The 19410-nt window shown below is 44.9% G+C and overlaps 1 protein-coding gene across 1 annotated transcript in view; it reads left to right on the top strand.

The window, feature by feature from the left end:
* T265_08337 (hypothetical protein) overlaps positions 1–6699 on the top strand; it is a gene marked incomplete at both ends in the record, with an annotated part of 11600 nt that extends 4901 nt beyond the window's left edge. Inside the window, one exon of the mRNA XM_009174105.1 lies at positions 6330–6699. The remainder of the gene's footprint in view (positions 1–6329) is intronic.
* Positions 6700–19410: the final 12711 nt, after the last annotated feature.

Raw genomic sequence — 19410 nt, 5'->3', positions numbered from 1 at the left:
TATATATTATACGGACCACGGTAGTGCCCCGAACTGGATTGCGTTGCTAGAAGTCAGAACAATGCCTTTTCCAATGGAGATTATTATACCCTATTTCTGCGCGACGTATGCCGAGTATTCGTCTACAGTACTCCTTTTCATTAACAAGTGAAGTTTGTCTCAGTTGTGACATTCTTGAGAGGTAAGTGGTTTGACATCCGGTTGATCTGTTGGTCAGTACTTGTATTTCCTATGTTCGGCCACGGCTGAATGATATAAGGATTGTTCGCGCCATAAAAGGAGGAAAAACTTGGTGTTTCAGAAGACGGACTAGTATGTTGGACGTTTTCGGTATGCAGCTCTGGTATCTTTCCCAGTCGTTGCTTTCTCTCGGGGGTATTTTTGCGAAACTGAGTGGAGCGGTATGCTGTTTATGCCACCTACCCAATAATGGAGGCAACGGAGTGGGTTTTAGGGGCTAGCATGGCTGATTGTCTGATCCTCTGAGTTTTTTTACTGCTTGTGTCATGAATTTGAGCAGCTTGGTACTCGCCCAACCTTCATTCTTCTTTCGAGATACAAAGCACATTTTTCTAACTGCGTGCTGAATTGGCGCTGTTTCTTATGCTTCTCAACGGCTTTTTGAGACCAAGTTGAGCTTCGTTCTGGCAACGGGCGATAACTACGCTTTCCTGCTAGAAAGTGTTCCTAATTTTCCATTCAAACTGGACGGCATCCGTTGTAGTCCACATGAACTTCAGCTACTTACCATAGCAGCATTTCGGAACTGGGTGTTTTCTTTGTTTTGCTGACTTGCTCACAGGCTCACGGCGATCCCTGTAGCAACATTTAACTCTCACTGTAATTTCCAGTGAAACCTGACAGGTATTTTGATAATGGATCCGTCAGTTTCCGTGTAATCGATCTGTATGCTGTCATAGTTCAAAAGACTTCCGGCAGCTGTTGGCCTTTTTTGAGGCCACCATACAGCTTGAATGCAGTCACACGGCTTATGTGCGCTTGCGCCCGTTTTCGTGCCAACTGCTTTCGTTACTGCGCCAACCGATACATTTCAGCAGTGCAGTTGTCAGTTGCTCAATCGGTCGGTTAGTCAATCTGTCAGTCAGTCACAATACAAACAATACGAAGGCTTACTTCAACGTCGGTGGTTTGTAGTGTAGTAAAGTGAGAATTCGAAGATTTATCCGATTGAACAACTGAACCTTTGGATCTCTACGGGATGGCCACCATAGTTCGGAAAAGAGAGAATCGAGTAAAGATATTTTTGAACCGGCTTGCTTCGAGTTGGATCACAGAGAAGTGACCTGCTATCACGTAAGGGACGAGACTTTCACTGCCCTAACGATGGGTATGTTTCGAAAATGAAACGATCTCGAAGACCTCGTATAGGGTCGAGTTGCCTGTCCGTTTCGAAACCAGCTCTGGCTTTTCGGTTGCTTCGGCAGATCACTAGCCCCCACCCCCGAAATTCTTCTAGGTGACGTGTCAAGCATGCGCCAAGCTGAACGTTTGGTTGTGTTTATGTGAGCTCGCTCATAATCTGTCTGCCACACGTCCTTTCGTTTTTCCGTAGCACTTGCTCATGCGACTTACTGGCAAGAAGGCTCACCCTGAACACCCGCCGCCGCACACACCTATTCTGGATAATATGATCGAAGAACGCTGTATTGTAAAGAATAATAAATCGGGTAGCCCTAACCTGACTACATTACTCTTTCTCAAGTGCCTTTAACCCCGAAAATACGGCCACACAGTGCGGTCATTTGCTCCGTTGGTGCAAATTCACAGTCAACCATATCGCACAGCTCCTACATCCAAGTGCAACGAGGGTCAAACGGACAGTGTCGTAGGGTGCCGATTATACGAGATCGTCATGGTACTGGTTGTGTCAAACTGTCGCTCACTTCAGATTATAGTGTCAGTAAGCTCCCACCTGAAGGGACCTCCTTATCCGTGCCCCGCGAATTTCCTCTGTGGATTGACACAGACCCAGTCCCCGATGGATGCGCGGAAGTCATGAGTGGCTGGCATCTTAACTGGTGGTCAAATCACTCTTGACTTTGTGCACAGTGAGAGGCCATAGATGATGTGTGCGGGGCCGAGTGTTGTGCTGCAGCCAAGCTCTTGGTATCTAGGTACAACCGAGGGAATAAAAGGGGCGAACAAATGTGCAAAGACTTCATCAGCTGGCCTAAACATGATTGCACTTGTTATTCGTTTATCCTGGAGGTACCGGTGTCATCTGTCAGTTCCTTTGACTTTTCTGCCTATTACAACGCCTCTCCAAATGATAATGTCAGGTGGCTAGTCATTATAAAATGGAACAAACTTATCTCGGCTTGAGAATTGACGTTGGTGTCAAGTGGATCAGTGATTACGCTGTTGACTCGCAAGACCACTAAGACATGTGCGTTGGTATGGTGCACAAGCTCAACCTGTCCAGGCTGCGTCGGGAAGATTCTGACCCTTCCGAATGGCTTTTTTGATTCCCAGCGTTGCAACGCGTCTCATCTCAAAACTTCCAACGCTTGCTTGCTGAATAGTCGTTCGTTCTGCTTGTCGTTTTCTCAAGTGTCAGATTCCCCTTTGACCCAAAAGGGAAGTTGAAGTTTCTCAGACTTATCAGAAGGCTGCCTAACGGTGGGTTTTCGGGCATCCCCAATTTCGAAGTCTGTTCTTCAGCTAACCCTCGACCGGTTGCTTTGGGATACGGGTTTTGGCCATCCGTTTCAAGTGGCCCAACCGCATCAAACTACATTTCATTCCAACAGCACTTGCTCTCTGGGGTACTTTACTATTGGGGACTTTCTCATTCTACTAAATCCGTAAGATTTTACACTGACAGTGCAAGTAAAATCGTTCAAGAACCCAAACATATAGTCTATATAGCGTCCAGATCTCGCTGACGCACACCACTGAGGAATGTGTGATAGTTTTGATGTCTGTACGCAAGTGACTGTATTGACGCGTTGATAGTTGAATCTACCGTAGATAAGTATGGTCCTATAGTGTGTTTATATACCATAGCAAACCATAAAACTGCCTGGACGATGTTCGGTTTCGTGATTCTAGTTAGGGATTTTGATATGTTAAAGAACCAATCATGTTTTGATATTTGACAGAACCCCTGATTTCCTCCTGGTAATCGTCATTTACTGAAGAGAGTACGACGAGATTAACGGCATCAAAGGAAGATGAAAAATGTCAGGGAACCGAAGATGGTTGCGGAAGTCCTAGAAACGGGTCTGAAGTCGACCTTTGTTGAATAGATAACCCCCTACAAAATATTTGTATTTTGCCTTTGAGCTGCTTTCCAGTAAGTCCATGTTATATACTAGGCAAGCAATTTTGGAACTTAAGCAGGGGAAGCATTTCCTTAGATAGCAACCATCTGCCTTCTCAAAAAGGGTACACTGAACGAAGTTCCGCTTTCCGAAATGACCACTTTGGTCGGGTTCTACTGATCGAGCTCCTTGTTTGCCAGACCGTGAAGGTTTTTAGGTCATAATTTCCACACCTTTGACATTACATCAGGTTTTTCAAATCAGTTTTAGGTGTTTTTGGAATTGGCTTGTGGAGAAATCAGTCGGCCGTTGGCCCAGAGCTCTCAAAGGCCAGTATCCCGTTTTCGCACATTTTCGAGTGCTTTAGACAGCAGAGCAACACACCCAGATCACATCAGTGGGTCGACCGCATTGGTCGAAACTTCCAAGCGACTTCGATAGAATTAGTATGGTAGTTTTATTTTGGAAAGGTGAATAGCCTTTCTGTTGTACAGTTCCATTAGAACTACATTCGTTACAAGAACCCTTTTGAAACCAGGTCTACAAATTTGAGTCTCGCTTTCTGGTCCGTTCACACTATAGCGCATCCGTTGACTTCGTTCACACCTGGCTACTCAGGATCTCAGTTCCGTATGCGGTACTTGCGTTAAGCTTGCCTCACCATCGGCTTTGTTTATCCAGGTCCTTTATTTACTTTCTACGTCTATTGTGCATCTCCCGTCGTTTTTTCATATACGTGAACATTGCTGGTTGTTGACGTGTTACCTGCATCGATGTTTATTGGATTTGGTCTATTGTGCTTTAAGTAGTGACTAGTGAGGGTTGCTCTCTGCACCTTTTTTCACTGATTAGTCTGTGTTTCGCCAGGCTGAGGGTGTCCAATTAGTCTTTCGGTGCCTTTCGGTGCCTAGCTGTCATGCCAGCCGAAGGAAGCACGAGGGCTGGAATACTGCCAGGTTGCCCAAGCCTAGACCGGGGAAGTTGAGAGGTGGAGGTCGGGTTCGAACCACGGAACTTCCTGTCAGTAAATTCGCGCTCTAACCACTTGGGCCATCTCGCCCCCTCTACAACCAACTAACACCACAAGGACGGGAACTCCCCCCTTCCAGAGATTCATAATTTATGTATTGCTGATGATTATCAACAAAAAGAAGACACGTGTACGTTAGCTGCCGGATTTTAAGCCTAGATTAACCTCATTTAAAGTGTTCGAAACTTTTTGGTGTCCATACCAGTTATAAAATCTTGAACGTTTACTGGCATCAGTGCTACTATTAGCGGGCTTTTACCTGGTGAAATTTGTTTACCCCTCTGATCTCATGTGAAGGTGAAGTCATACCCATGTAGTCTGTGTAAAACGTGATCTACTTATCCAGTCGTCGCGTGCGCTCAATTGAAGCCGGTTATAGCTTGCATTTACTCTGATTTGGTTACCTTTTGCTCAATTTGTGATCGTCCCACATGCGCTCAGTTATTCTATTGCATGACAAATGTAGGTCACAATGATTTCAGAAGGAATTAGCACATCGCGACTTTTTAGATCGGTTGGGAAGGCCTTCTCGTTTCCACCTGAAGGTGATACATGTACCCCGATACTTCGTTTGGTTCTGTCGTCGGTCGACTTGATTTATTTGCGGCATCAGAAACGAATAGCATTGGAGTCTCGCTTTGTAGTTACGAACAACTTTGCAGCATAGCGGAAGTTGACGGGATATAGCGTGTTCACAACGAAAACCTAAGTGAGTTATTGATGACAAGCCGTGAAAAGTCATTATGTCCAGACCATACAGTGGCAATGCAAACTGCGGGCGGCGGCGGTCAGTGTCGACTCCACGCCTTCCTGGTTGGGACTCGCATGGTTCGCTCTGTACTTGATTAGAAACTTTGCAGGACGAGCTAAGTGTGATGAGCATGTTGTTACTTCCTAGCCAGACTTTACTTGTCGATGTGTTTTGGACTTGGGTTGGCTGAATAATAAATATACAAATCGTTCGCCTGTAGCACCCTTTCTGTGCCCAACTGCCATGTTACCAGAAAGAAGCACGAGGGCTGGAATACTGCCAGGAGATGTTGAGTGACAGAGCTCGGGTTCGAACCACGAACCCCCCGGCTAGTAAATTCGCGCTCTATCCACTGAGCCACCTCGCGTTGGCTGTGGTTCGCAAAGAATACTAGGTCAAGCTCGTTGATAGCAACCTACTCCGATATGAGGTTCACACTCTCGGAGGTGCTCTTAACCATTTCCCCAAGGACATTAGGCCTCTTTTTTCGCTCTTCAAGGGATATTCTTCCTCATGACTACACGGTATTTAGACATCAGTATTGAACGCTGGTCTGTCACTGTCAGGGCTAGTGGTGATGACTCTAAACCCACAGTTTCACACCATCTCTACGTAACATTAAAGTTCTTTCACATCAAGGTAGTCGGGCCGGTACAGATATCCAGAACCCCCCGGCAAATTCGCGCTCTATCCACTGAGCCACCTCGCGTTGGCTGTGGTTCGCAAAGAATACTAGGTCAAGCTCGTTGATAGCAACCTACTCCGATATGAGGTTCACACTCTCGGAGGTGCTCTTAACCATTTCCCCAAGGACATTAGGCCTCTTTTTTCGCTCTTCAAGGGATATTCTTCCTCATGACTACACGGTATTTAGACATCAGTATTGAACGCTGGTCTGTCACTGTCAGGGCTAGTGGTGATGACTCTAAACCCACAGTTTCACACCATCTCTACGTAACATTAAAGTTCTTTCACATCAAGGTAGTCGGGCCGGTACAGATATCCAGATGTGTCTGGTAACTGGTAATTCGGTAATATATGAGCTCCCTTATCACCTTTCCGGATGGAGTTGTGGCCAGGCGCCAGGACGCTACCGCAGAATGAATTTTACAACTGCATTTCCCCTTTTCCAACTCACATTCTCGTTGAACTTACAAAGCTATCGGATTGGTATCCTTGTCCACCTAGGTTATCTTTCCTTTGGCCGTTCGTTGTCTGAATCAGTATGCTTCAGTACCGTTTTCCTCCTCGTTTCTTTTCACAGTCAACCTGCAGCTCAGCCTTCTGATGGTACCGATTTCTGTCACCTGGATGGAGCCCGTCACCTACATTTCTGTGAAAAACTCAATTCCCCCGTTGGTGATCAGTCGATCATCCGCTCTACTCTCCTCGCTCATCCTGATCACGTGACTTCTCCGTCAACTTCTTACGCCTGTCTAGTTTTGTGTATTCTGATTTGTTTTTTTTGTACGCATAATTTCCTAATGCTCTATGATGAATCACTTTCTCCTCTGTCTGATTTCCAACGTTTCATTTGTATCAAGTCACTTTCTACTGCCATCTTAGTACGTCATACGCATTGGACGTCCTACTGGTGTTTGTTTGAACGATTACCAGGAGTTGGGTGATTAGACGAATAAAGAAATGCCATAAAACGTATGACTTTCATAATTTTGAGTGCTGTCGCTGCGGGACAGTGCTTTCAATCGAGGACACCGTATGGGGTTAGTGTATTTCGCACTTTGTAAATCCTCTGGGATAGCTCAATGGTTCAGGCAGGCACTTACTAACCGGAAGGACCGTGGTTCGAGGCCAACCCAGGTATCTCGACCGCTCCTGCCTAGGTTTGGGCAGCTCGGCAGCATCTAAACTTTTTGCTTCAATCGGGTAGCATGCCGGCTAGGTACTGAAAGAGCCTCACAAACGAATTGTTATCGAGAACGTTCTCATTGGCATTTGATCCCGGGGACTTATTGGCTTGACTGGTTATTGGTCGCGTTGTGTTGGGTTCCCTTTTATCTTGGGATTTCATCTTGACGATAAAATCAACGCCTTGTGAAACGCACCCACGTGGATGCAGATCGGATTGTATGTGACGATCAGTGAGACGTGCTCACAAACGTGTACTGTACATGAGTTGTTTCGATTGGTACAAATCCACGTGTTGCATTGCTGGTTTTGATAACTGTGGCTTACGTTCCAGCGAGAAGTTTTTCATCCTTCGGTGATTCGCTTTCAGGTGATTTAGGCAGAAGGATCGCCTATTGCTCGTGCGGGTCACCAGTGTGAAACGGCTTGTTTTGAGTGCGTTTGTTTGCAGTCAGTTGCTTCTTGGTTTGCGCAAACATGTGGTTTGAAACAGGAAATTCATGCTGGAATGGATTTCCACAACAGTCATCTAACAATGCACGCAAACGACCAGTGATTAACTTAAGGGTTGGAGACGAGTCGAGCTTTCGGGCTTTGTTGATGGTCTGCCACACTGTTGACGGCGTGTGCTCATAATTCTGGGTGCATATTGAGATATAATCAACACGCCCACCTCCTTACCCGGATGACTTTCTATCTTGCCATTTACCCGCATTTTTATGATTGCAAGGCTAGACAAACTCGCGCAATCCATCTTATCGGGTCTGTCGCTTCAATTTATCAGAGCGACAAAATGAGCCCGGATATACGGGAACGTAAAAATGACCCGATTCGATGAGCCCGGAGTAGCTTTTTTCCGAGCGAACTGCACTGCTATATTCACGTGCACGTTGTCGAACCATTCGGTTTCATAGAAAATCGGCTACATTGTCGCATCAACCAGAAGTGCAGGGTCGACGCAGCGAGACAAGCATGAAATATGGTATGTAGAAATCGCAAAAATCGATATAGAGATGTTCCCTAATTGAAAATATCAAAACGAGTGGAGGTGACACTGGACTGAACGGATGGGCAGTCGTAGAAAACAGTCTCGGGCGTGGTGACGTGGAAATGGCCGACATCTGAGGTGACAGACACGGTGGTCTGTCCGGTTACAATGGTCTCACCTCGGTCACGCGATATTTGGCCGGAAGTTTTTACCTTTCTACCGACCACTCTACATGTTCCTGAGTAGCAGTGTACCTCTCCTCAGGGACCAAATGTCCACAAGTCGCGTTTCAACTCGTCCTATATTGGAGTAGCATGTAGGCACACGACTAATCTCAAACTAAAGTTTGTTTTCAACATACTTTAGGTCTGCAAACATGGTTTTCATGTCCACGAACGTTAGACACTTTAGTAGGTCCTCGTTTCTGATAAGAGGTTGCTCCGTAGAATTCTTCACCACTTACGGCTAAGTAGAATGAACAAAGTCTATTGTGGTGATTCACCGGGATATGGAAACTCGATGATGTACATGGGTATAAGAATTGGGAGAACCCAACATTAGAAACATGATAAAGTTCGGAGAACAGCTATGCGGTACACTCGTCCTTTTGATGGGAGGATTTCTGGACTTAAATATAGGCCACTGGTTCTCAAACTTCAGTATCTCGTTCAGCGCGTGGAATACTACGCCATTACCCCTCATTTTGTGTCTAAAAAAACCGCTCAGCTGTAGCACCCTTTCGGTGCCTAACTGCCATACCACCAGAAGGAAGCATGAGGGCTGGGATACTTCCAAGTTGCCCAAGCCTAGATGGGAAGTGGAACCACGAACCTTTTGGTCAGTGAATTCGCTAGGGCACATTAGAAATCCTTCAGAGATTAGTTTGGAAGGAATTTCTTGCCCAGAAAACTGAAAGGGAACTACCCCATCAGATGTGTTTGACTACGTTTGGATAGTCCATTGAAGGCCATGCGAGCGTCATTCGTTACCAGCCTCAGCAAATAAGATGATATCAGCTCACCACCAGTTGAGTAAGCTCTTGTTGTCCACCTTCCACGTTGTGTACTCGTACGGGTCTTATCAAAGCCCCAACCTAACGAGCACTAGCCACGGAGAGCATGGCTTTGCACAATCTGAAACGGTCGTTGAAAAATGACTAGATGACAGCACCTTTCTGTTAACAATAACTAAACTTAGACCACAATTAGTTGTTTACGGAAAATCTGGAAACTCAACGGTCAAGGTGCATCGGTCATCAGTGGTAGTTCATGATAGTACAGTGGCGTTTGGTTTGGAGTTATTGGTATGACAGTTCAAACTGACAAAATATGAGGGCTGGGGAACTACGAATGTCCACAAGCGCACCATGAATATCAGTGTTGTCAACTTTCAAACACGGCCGCTCAAGAGCCCGAATCAAAAGTAAATTCACTGGTTCAGTTCCAGTCCGCATGTGTAAGGTGATGTTCTCTCTTGCCGTGGTGTTCGTGTACGATAAGGAGGGTAGCCGTTTGTTATTACCGCAGTTTGATTACAATGCTGGTGAGCTAACAGCGTAGTACCATTGTGCTTTAGGTATGTTTGCACGTACTATGAGTAATAAGTGGTCCCCCTCCACGGTGACCACCCTCGTTCAAACAAAAAGTAGTTGAGCTGTCCCCCACGAATTCGGAGAGAGGGAGGGGAATTCTGTGGTTGGTTAGGGCTTAGTTAACCGGAATTTCTGTACAAATCGTTCAGCTGCAACATCCTTCCGGTAACTAGCTGCCATACCACCCGGAGGATGCACGAGGGCTGGGATACTGCCAGGTTACCCAAGCATAGAGGGAGTCGGTTTCGAACCACGGACCTTCCGGTCAGTAAATCTGCTCTCTAAGCACTGGGCCTACCCTCTTTGGATATCCTGCTCCACTTCGCGCTGTTGCAAAGGAGTATTGAGGGTTATCGATGTTGCACCCATGAAATCTGGTGACTATATTTGACTTTACACTGTTTCGATGTTGAGCACATAGTTTAATAACCGTTCAGTTGTTCGCATTCAACTTAATTCCTTTGATCGAGACCTGCACGCATTTCTTTGCGATCGGTTCAATCTATGGCCACAGAGTGGTATTTTTCATGATTTTTTGCAGGGGTTCCAGTGTCATTTACGCACAGATAAAAACATGAAATGGCACCAAACTTTCCGAAAAATAATATGAGCTCATGGCATAATGGGGGTAAATTTTACCGTACAAGACTTCCGGTAGGTGGAAAATCCCTGAAACACCGTGACTGAAGTCAGTAATACATTTTCAGAGGCGCCGATCTTTTCTTACTGACCCGAACTCCGGCCAATCATAACAGCTGTTCAGCCGTAACATCTTTCCGATGCCTAGGTGCCAAGCCACCCGAAGAAAGAGCGAGGGCTGAGAAACTGTTAGGTTACCCAAGCCTAGGCTGGGGCAGTCGAAATACTGAAGTTGGATTCGAACCATGACACTTGCGATCAGTAAGTCCATCTCCTAACCACTGAGCTGTCTCGGCCTTGACGCCGGTCTCAGTCACTGCAATCGACCACTCATAAGGAGTGCTTGATGTAAATTACAGAATTCGAGGAGAGCACAAAATTTGAGTTCGTTTGCCATGCATCGGGTGGGTCTCACCTTATTTCTTCGGGTGTATACTACGGAATAATATCAGCTAACTAACTACAACGGGACAAGAAACCCATCGGAATATCGAAAACAACTCATGAATTTACAGACACACTAAACTTTCCTACTTTTCACTCACTAAATGATCGCTATGAAGTGAGCTAAAACCAGTGAATGCAGCCTGAAAAAGTTGATCTCCTGACCGTGCGAGTCGCACAACAATTTCCCATAAATCAGGTGTTGCGAAATTCCGACTCCATTCTACCGTTTGCTGTGCAGTTTGTCGGAACGGAACTTCTCACATGAACCAAAGCTCAGATGTATTTTCTAGAACCATTGGATATTTCTGCTTCTGAACAATGTGGTATGTAACATTCTTTGGATCGCCGACAGTTAACCGTAGTTTGCAAATTCCACAGGAACTTTGCACCGATCCGTCGTGTTCTGATTAGTCCGACAAATGTCAACGGAGTCTAGACAGCAAGTGTTTTCTCATTTAAGCCAACGGACAGATCGGTTGTATCGATCGGTTGTGTGAACTTTGCATATAATTTGTAGTGTCTGGAGTTTCATCAGATAAGCGTGTTGTGCAGTCTAAGGTTTGGTGAACCAAACATACGCCGGGACTTTCGACTTGGTGAGATTTGGTTTCCCTCTTTATGGCGTGCACTTTGGGTCGATTGGGTTTAATTTGCGTAGTCATCATTTATCGATTTCTACGTAGCTAGAAGGATCATGTGACATCACCCAAAGACGAATCGGGACACGGGTTATTTGGACACAAAGCTGTGATGTTCTCTGGGCCACTGCGGTCCTATTGATCAGCTTGCGTACTCAGGAATGTGCTTCATTTTGAACGATATTCGAGATATCGCAGCATATTTTCCTAAAGGAAACTACTCACGAGGGTGCTGAAAACTTTTCGACACGAGGTGAACCAAGGAATGTTGCCTACTGCGTGATTCTCATCGGTCACTTATGTCCTCAGATCAGGTCAGTTTTTGAGGCATTGCGAACGCCTGGATTGGATAAAGTTGACAACCAACTCATGATGTGGTTGTCCAAGTAGAGTGAATCTGGTGGCACGGCCTTGGCGAAAGGGTAGATAAAGTTGACAACCAACTCACCACCATGATGTGGTTGTCCAAGTAGAGTAAATCTGGTGGCACGGCCTTGGCGAAAGGGTGCCAAAAGTAACATGAATCACAGTGAGATGGACTTGAGACCATTTCTAGTCATCCACAAATGCAGCGAATGGCACAAGGATAATTCTAACCGGTTCAGTTCGACAGATTTGTCGTATAAAGTTGTTCTTAAAACTGGTTGATTAAAACAAGAAATGTAGGGTAGATGAACAGCACAGACGAGTTCACACTGAGGCATAGGGATGGATTTAATCCATCTACATCCAGGAGTGAAGGATTCAGTATTGACTTCATCTGAAATATATCTATAAGACTTTCAAATTGGACTAAATTAACTTTTCCGAAGGATCTAGTCTGTTTCCTGAGCTAAAACTTTTCATACTGCCAAGGTGTTTACACCTTTGGCTGGACAACAATGATGTTCAATGCCATTCGACTAGGAAACCAACCTCTGAGAAGCTATCCCTAATCAGGGAAACATGTCTCCAAGGTGAAATTTTGTGGGTCGTACTATCCGTAATCACTCGCATTGAACATGTTTCATGTGTTTCCCATATTCATTAGCTTTCTAGTAATGATTCGATTACTGTATTTATATTCACTCGGACTACCGGGTCTCATAAGCAAGCCATCAGCACTGAGTGCCGTGATTCCTTCGCATGTGCAATTGCTTGAATTCGTTAACGTGTATTAAAGCTAGTCCTGCCGCATTAGAGGACGCTAGTGTAATATTGGCTGTCTAATCTTCAGATGTGCACTTTATCGTTCCCCCCTGACGAAATTAACCTCCGCTTTAATTAGTTTCAGTCTCTTAAGGGACCAATCAGAAGTGGCCCCTTCTGGGTGAGGATGGTTTATCTTTAAGGTGTCTTCCAGGGGACCAATAAGAATTGACGTTTTCTCAGTTCCGATCGATCGTGGAAAAAGTCTGTTTTCCATCGCGATATGGTCTTCCCAAGGATATCTTGTGCTCTTAACTGGCTGGCTTCCGAACCGAGTTTGCTGGCCAAGAATGGTTAGGCCACGGAACGCTTGTTCAAAGTAGGAAGTCGCGGATCGATTCTACTGAACAGAATTCGGTACTGTGCACAACCATTGACGCCAATTTAAGGAATAAATTGGGCGACAGGACATACTGAGGCCCGTCACAAGACATCAGCTGGTGTAAACATGGCATAACCGTGGGCACCGACACCCGTTACTCGTTTATCATCAGCATGGCGGTATCGTCTGTCATTTCCTGTAAATTTCACAGTACAGCACCATGCAAGTTCCGCTAAAAACATGTTCTCTCACAATTGTACGAAATAGAGACGACGCCCCGATTGGCTGCAACATTCTTTTCAATCGTACGAAATTAGGTAACCCTATTTATCTGTTCGATAACCTTTGTTTCACCCAGTACTCGGTCCCACAGCCTACAACAGGTTCATTCGAACCTCCAGAATCAATGTTTAGTGGGAAAATAGTGCAACAATATTAGTATTACACAGATGTGTGGATAGTAACTTGGGTTTTGTGACTATATGTGCGTGCTTTAAGCGATCGCTTCAGAGAACTGGCAGGTTGTTTCATCAGGATAACAGAACACTATCACACGTACAGTACACATCACAATCCTAGAATAAGAATGATGCTAGTCTCTAGTTAGTCGATCGACATTCGAGTAAGTCGATGTCTTTGAGAATTCCGTTTAGAGATTATGAATTGAAAGCTACAGGAGTATATATCGATTTATCCCCGATTGGCTTATTCAGATCCAATGTAAGATACCCCCAATATGCTGATTCAGTTGATAGGTTCCGACAATCAGGAGTGCAATCATTTCGCGACAAGTCCTTCAACGCCCCAACAGGCAGAAATCCAGGGTGGTGAAAAGAGACATCAAACAGGAAACCAGAAGTACCCATGCATGGCGCATTTCGAAGACTAGGAAGTCGGACGGGACGCATCCGTTTTATGTTTTTTTCCTGGAAATTTACCAAGTGATTATCAAAGAAGTCTTCTTAGCTGTTGGCTAAAATGTTTGGAAGGGCATCACTAAGGAAAACCATTCGTCAGTGTTATTGTGTATCATTTGGAGTTCCTAAAGGTACTCACAATGTCTTGGCCATATTCCGATGACTTTGGTGCAAATTTTCTATGAACTGAATAGCCTTGTCTCTCACGGAGATGAAACCACAAAGGGATAACGAGCTAGTGCTTCACCGAATAAGGCAAGGTTGAAGGAAACATGGCAGCAAAAACTACAAGCCTGCTCACACCTCGGTTTCGTTGCTTTTCCATATTACGGGAATCGACAAACTCTCCACACATTTTAGAGAACTTGTTGAGCAGAAGTAAATTTCCCACCCAGAGTGATGGGGAGTTTGAGTAGCTCTCAGAGATCGGGAGCTTCTCCAAGGTCGGTCAGCCCGGGTGTCCAGAAGATGCGCCAACAGAAAAGGAGATGATACGACGCATTTAACAGGTGGACGGACTGAGTGACATATTAGGCCGGTACTTTGGTGCGGATCACTGATCACACCAACTCTGGTAGTACTTAACTATGTGCGAAGAAATTCCACAAAGAGTTGATGGGCATATTTACGACATCTGGTACACTGGGACGAGCTTCAAAGTGAACAGTGGACCAGTGAGAGGAGAATCGAGCTAATCGAGACACCAAGGTATGCAAACCAGTAAGAATTCAAGGAAGGGGTGGGTTTAGAGCAGCAGCGAACCCACACAAAAAGGAGCAAACAGATGCCGTCAATTGTGGGTTCAAACCCGACCTCTGCCTCTCGACTCGATACTTCCAGGTTTGGGCAACGAAGTATCCCGCCCTCGGGCTTCCTTTGAGTAGCATGATAGCTAGGCAACGAAAGAGTGCTACGGCTGAGCGATTTTAAAAAAAATTAATTGTGGGTGAACTGGCCTACTGGGAGAAAGGTAACACACTGGGGAGTGTTCGCAGCTGAACTCAGGAAATGGACAACTACTGGCTTGGTGTTTTTTCTCTTTCGGGGGGTGGGGCACCATGATAAGATGCCGCTCTGCAGCGGAAAAGACAGAGGAGGTCAAAAGTAGTCGGAAAATATACACGCACTGCCACCTCATGTTCATCGAAACTTTGGAAGCAGGAGGCGTTTTTTGGTAACTGAATGATAACCGAAGCGGTTGCTGTTTCATCACTTGAGGCGTCTGGTGAACTAATCCCATTGTTCCAGCGCACCTGTGCAAGTGCAATAATTCAGTTGGATCCAGAATATGGTGAGGTAGTCGTGGCGTATTAGCGTGACACTTCAGATATAACACGTTCGAATTCCGGCATCGCCGAGTGCACACATCCCTATTGCGTACTTCAGTCAAGTGCTCATGAAGTGGACTAAAGAAACCGATGAGTTTAGGTCAGGGCGGACCCTTCAATCGAGCCTTTTCACCTACAATCAAATCCACGAAAGTACTGCAATGTTGATAGTTCTTCATTTTGGGTTTGGGTTTTTCTCATATTTTAGATACTTTCGAGATCTTCCTTCATTGGAATCGTTTGTCTCAGATATTAGTATATTTTGGCGCACTAAAATGGAGCTGCTCCACTCCTAAACTAAGCAACGTGGGATGGGTGGTGTCGATTCAATTGGGAGAGAGGACAGTGCATTATATATCTGAATCAGTCTACTTAATCGAATAAAGTCATCGGGTCGGATCATCTTCTAAGCACAGCACCAAACATGAGACTGTAATTTATTGTGTTGTAAGCCAAAAGATGTTTCACTTGACAATCTGCAATAAAAAGCATCTCTGGGGGTACCGGTGTTTGAACTAGAAGGTATCGCCCCACAGTCGGAGCTGTTTAACAGCTTGGTTTGAAAGTAACAAGGAGATTTTGAAATTTGAACTCTCCATTTCGTCTTTGGGAGAGAGCCAGTCTGCGGTAAAAAAACTCTGAATCATGGTGCATCGGTTTGGTGACTGTGAGTCGTCAACTGTAGTGTACTTGTGATTAAACTGGGGCCAGATCGGAACGCGCAGCTACTCAGAAAGTAGTCAGTTCGAACGAGTTCCATAAGTCCACCTTCCATGAGAGGGCTCAAGGTAGCTCAGTGGTTAAGGCGCGAACTTGCTGACCGGATGGTCTGTGGTTCGGACCCAACCTTGGCATCTCGATTGCTCCGTCTAGGCTTGACCAGTCTTGTAGTGTCTCAGTCCTCGCGCTTCCTTTGAGTGGCATGACACTGAAGGCAATGAAGGGGTGTTATAGTTGAACGTTCGTTTTACTGTTGATGTACCATCTAGGATGCAGCAAACAACAGATTATTTGAGGGAAGTGATGGCGGCGCTACATTCAGCGCAAGTGAAAACAACTTTACTAAGAGTCAGCCACTGAAAGTTGCGTAAATGTCCTACTGTCTGGATGTCCACGAGTCTGAGTCTACGGAGAGATGTGACATGTGACGCATTCTGCCAACAATATCCACACATTAGTTGTCAGACTTAAGGAACAGGGTGATTAGTTGTGCGATCAGAGTTTCTCCAACAACGCACTGACAGAATGTTCTCTCTATTGCTATCAAGATACCGTATACTTACTCAGTGCTGCTTGGATATGAATATCGGTCTCAAAAAGAGCTTTTCTTCAGGTATCTACTCGTGTCACTTTCAAATGATAAATTTTCTTCGCACGCTTAACAATGAACGATGAAATGTCGCTTTAGAAGAACGCATCCATTGGTCACGTCTGCTTTACTTTGGTGAACTTGAGTCGGATCTTCCTACTGATGGGGCTTGATGAGCGACATCAATCCTGTATAGCCTTGGAGTCATATCACCTCCTTCCAGACGGGTCGTTTTACTTGAGTCAGAATGGGGAAATTCGACAAATTCTCCTGTAACCTGTTTCCGATTGGTAAAGTGTAACATCACCCAAAGTGCGAGCCGTCACTTGCAGTTGCTCAGACCGCGTGGGCACTAAACAGTTACTTGATGTGACCTTGCAAGGATACTCAAGTTATGTTAAGTGACCTCCAACCAGCATTCAGTTATGTGGTACAGTTCCCACAATTTAATGGACTCAAAATGCAGCTACTTTTAGGTTCCCTCCGTTCCGTTCAGAATTTTAACACAGCTTTCATTGCTTTTATAGGTAATTTTGTACCTAATTCCTGAAACACCATCTCGGAACACTATTGAGACAGGTAAAAATGGCTGACTTTAGGAGTGTACTGCATTCTCAGTGGTTCAGAACTAAACTGCAGTATTTTAGCCTGCTTTTCGTATTAGTTTGCAAGAGGTTTGGTTACTATTCCTCTGTCACCTGATTATGTCAGTCTCATTTTTGACCGGCGTGAGAGGTTCTCGCTCATTCACTTGCCGAGCTGATACGAGGTACGTCCAACACATTCCAGCATTCAAAAGCAAGAAAAAAGATTAACAACTATACTCTGCCCGAGTCGGCATCTTTGAGATTAAGACCGGTAGTATTTTGTGATAAACCCGTGATCATTGTAAGGAATGAGAAACCCAACCCCTAGTCGTGTTTCTCAGCAAATCGTCTTGGTAAGTTTGGGGCAGAAGCACCGGTTTGCATAGCTTGTCTGACAGGCTCTGTAGCCAAACTCTTGTTTACGAGTCTGTGCAGACGGCCACGAGCTCTTAGTACATTAGTTATGTGTTAATATACCGAATACTTCGGTTCGTTAGGAAGGAATTGCGAGTTTTTCTTGGGCTTTGTAGAGAAAACAATTAAAGCTTGTGTATTCCATTCATGTAAGCCGTACGTACACAGATCACTGTAACAAATCGTTCGATACATGGTTAGGTCAAAATCCAAGGACCGAAACGAAGTGTCTGTTTCCTTTTGATAGGTAAACCTAACTGAAGGGTTGACTTGACTGGGCATTGGCGTAGCGTATTTGATGAATCAGTGTACTCACGTATAGAATCAATGGCGTATGTGGGCGGAACATTGATAGAAAGAAGGGACACGCTAACATCAATTTGGCACGGTTACAGATTCGATCTCTCTCCTTGAGAGTGGTCACATGATCAACCCAAACAAGCTTTTTCAAGTCATGTGTAGAATGTCCCGTAGGCTACAAGTATTGATTCACTATTGATTATTTGAGATTAACTGATGCAATCGAATTAGAACTACGCTGTAAAGAGCGATTTGTGTGAACTTTGGTTTCACCGTGGTCATCTGACATGGTGTTAGACACCGAAAGATAACAAACCTTCAGACGATCTCCTGCCAAGTTGGAATTATAATTCTCTACCACGTGGTTGTCTATGTTGTCCGCCTGTCTCTAGGTCTGGGAGCCATGTATCTCAGCCCGTGTACAACCATGATACCTCTATGTTGTCCACCATCTTCCAGTTGCCTAACCGATATAGACTTTCACTGTTATTTACACCGCCAGATAATTTTTCACCTGTCCGAGAGCTCCCAGCAACCACCCACCACATTCTTCTCCAAATAAATCAAGATTTCCCACTCACGAAAGATAATCACGACCCACGTTTGGTCCTTCAATGAGATCAAACTGCAGTGATCATGTTCAAATCTTGGTCCATTGTTAGGCGCGAATCCTGTTTGAAATCACAGTGGTCACACTCACTGGGTGCCATCAGTTTAACTCACAAGGATCATGAATTTCCGAAACTGCTCCAGTCTGGTTATCGAGTGCGTCGATGATGTGACCCAAATTACGTTTCACGCTGTCCAAAAATACTGCGTAATCCTTCAGTAGTTTTGTGTATACTGCGTAAAAGTTGCTCGAAACTTTGCGTGAACATGGCCTTGAAGGATCTAGTATAAACGGAAACTCGTAAAGAAAATGTCAGTCTTATCACGTTTCACGTACTTTGCCTTGCTTTTCACGTCTTGTGGCACATGAGCACGTATGAAACAGATTCATCCCATAGTTATGTAGACAGGCTTGCGCTTTATTAACACAGTTTTGTTGTGATTTCAAGATAATGACTGATTTAAAATACTTAGTTGTTTGTTCAGTGTTTTTGGCTAGTGTGTAAAATTCCTCACAACTCAAATGATAACCTTTTATTCAGTGAGTTTTGGGAGTACGGAACCGGAAGTTTGCGTACTGAAAGGAGTGATCGAAACATGTGAACAGCTTGTTATTTGAGGCGTTTTTGATGTGACACTCCGTCGGATTCAACGTTGGTACTAGGAGTATTAAAAACGGAATAGTTATGTTTGGAAAGTACCGCTGGTCGTCTGACCGGAGGGTTTCCAGCAGCATACCTTATCCGCTACCTGGTTTTCACCTGAACGGGTAACCGTTTTCGACGTTATTGTTCGTTTCTATCTGGAATACAATTAAAAAATGGAACCTAAGAGAGACGGGGGTCAAGGGGTGACCAATTGTCGCGTCACCGACTGTTCCATTTCTGTAGTCGTCTCGCGTGAATCATGAGGACTGTGACGACGTTTTGAAGCTTATGTCCTACTGAAAAATGTCATTAGTTCCACGATGAACAGGGACTGTCAACATAAAACAGTATAATCATTCTCCAAAAAATCAACATATGGTTGAGGTTTCGACCAGAATCACAGGGGGCTCTGATCACATTCGACTCGAGGAGGATTCTCGAGGATGAACATCCTCCGTTCACTACTTCACTGTTGGGTACCAAATCGTGTTGTACCACTTTCTGTCAACAAACAACCACTCCTTGAAACCCACAAGAATGATATCAGTCAGA

The sequence above is a fragment of the Opisthorchis viverrini genome, assembly GCF_000715545.1.
Source record: "Opisthorchis viverrini unplaced genomic scaffold opera_v5_214, whole genome shotgun sequence".
NCBI lineage: Eukaryota > Metazoa > Platyhelminthes > Trematoda > Opisthorchiida > Opisthorchiidae > Opisthorchis > Opisthorchis viverrini.
The sequence above is the reverse complement of the archived record's forward strand: the minus strand, read 5'-3'. Positions and strand labels throughout refer to the sequence as shown.